The sequence below is a fragment of the Pygoscelis adeliae genome, unplaced genomic scaffold, assembly GCF_000699105.1.
Source record: "Pygoscelis adeliae isolate BGI_AS28 unplaced genomic scaffold, ASM69910v1 Scaffold75, whole genome shotgun sequence".
Taxonomy (NCBI): domain Eukaryota; kingdom Metazoa; phylum Chordata; class Aves; order Sphenisciformes; family Spheniscidae; genus Pygoscelis; species Pygoscelis adeliae.
The window spans coordinates 3,324,903-3,325,363 of NW_008824772.1; the positions used below are offsets into that span (position 1 = coordinate 3,324,903).

Genomic DNA, 461 nt, shown 5'->3' on the forward strand with positions numbered 1-461 from the left:
CCGTGCCCCCGTCTGCCGTGCCACGCCGGGCAGGCCCCCGTGCGCAGGGGCCGGGGGGGGGACACGACCCCCAGGCCAGGGCTCAGAGCCCAGCGCCTCGGTCAGCCTACGCCGCACCCCGTGCGGAAGGGCTCTTCCAGCTTCTAGAGTTTAAAAATTAGGCATGTTGAAATCGCCAAGTCCTCCTCTGTCTGCTTATTTGGGGGAACGCGTTGAGACAATGGCAATTCAACCACCATCTCCCGGTCACTCGGTGCTTGTTAAATCGCGGCCGCCCCTCCCAGGGCTGCGGGGGACGAGCTGCAGCCCCGGCCCTCGGGGAGCCCTCGGGGAGCCCTCGGGGAGCCCTCGGCGTCGCTGTCGCTGCTGCTCCTCCTGTTGTTGTTGTTTTCCAGGCCGACCCGAGAAACCCGGCTCAGCCTGGGCCACCCTCGGCGCGACCCCGCGGCCAGGCCGCGGCT

General features: G+C 68.5%; 1 protein-coding gene across 1 annotated transcript in view; it reads left to right on the forward strand.

Moving 5' to 3' along the window:
• MMD (monocyte to macrophage differentiation-associated) overlaps window positions 1–461 on the forward strand; it is a 21,547-nt gene that overhangs the window by 1,415 nt on the left and 19,671 nt on the right. The window lies entirely within an intron of this gene.